Source organism: Micropterus dolomieu, unplaced genomic scaffold, assembly GCF_021292245.1.
Source record: "Micropterus dolomieu isolate WLL.071019.BEF.003 ecotype Adirondacks unplaced genomic scaffold, ASM2129224v1 contig_5637, whole genome shotgun sequence".
Taxonomy (NCBI): domain Eukaryota; kingdom Metazoa; phylum Chordata; class Actinopteri; order Centrarchiformes; family Centrarchidae; genus Micropterus; species Micropterus dolomieu.
In genome coordinates, this window is record NW_025734626.1 from 88 (window position 1) to 915 (window position 828).

Sequence of the window (828 nt, forward strand, 5' to 3'; positions counted from 1 at the left end):
TGCTAAATCTGTGTAGTTCTTCTGCAATTATTTCAAGCAAGGTATTACGTTCCCTTCGATCTTTCAGTTGGTAGAGCGGAGGACTGTAGGTTCATAATGTCGGTAATTCTTAGGTCTCGGGCTCGAAGGAGGTGATTTATGTTTGTGTCGGCTCCGACTGACGAGATCAAAAGCTGAGATGGGTTTCTTTGCTTCGTATGTTCAGACAAGCTTAGCATGTCCACATCCACCGATATCAGGTAAAACACAACAGCAAGTTCTGCTAAATCTGTGTAGTTCATCTGCAATTATTTCAAGCAGGTATGTATAACTTTAGTCATGTGTGTACCAGTTTTCATCAAGCGTGAATAGTGAAATACAGTTGGGTGTTTGTCATGTTCATGTCCATGTAACTGGCTGTCTCCATCCTTGTTTTGATCCCTTCGATCGCTCAGTTGGTAGAGCGGAGGACTGTAGGTTCAAAATGTCAGTAATCCTTAGGTTGCTGGTTCAACTCCGGCTCGAAGGAGGTGATTTATGTTTGTGTCGGTTCCGACTGACGAGATAAAAAGCTGAGATGGGTTTCTTTGCTTCATATGTTCAGACAAGCTTAGTGTGTCCACATCCAGCGATATCAGGTAAAACACAAAGACAAGTTCTGCTCAATCTGTGTAGTTCTTCTGCAATTATTTCAAGCAAGGTATTTCGTTCCCTTCGATCTTTTAGTTGGTAGAGCGGAGGAATTTAGGTTCATAATGTCGGTAATCCTTAGGTCTCGGGCTCGAAGGAGGTGATTTATGTTTGTGTCGGCTCCGACTGACGAGATAAAAAGCTGAGATGGGTTTCTTT

At 42.8% G+C, this 828-nt stretch overlaps 1 non-coding gene across 1 annotated transcript; it reads left to right on the forward strand.

The window, feature by feature from the left end:
• Positions 1 to 419: 419 nt before the first annotated feature.
• trnay-gua lies at positions 420 to 508 on the forward strand. The gene is given in 2 exon segments: positions 420 to 456; positions 473 to 508. It is a non-coding gene; the product is annotated as a tRNA-Tyr (tRNA).
• Positions 509 to 828: the final 320 nt, after the last annotated feature.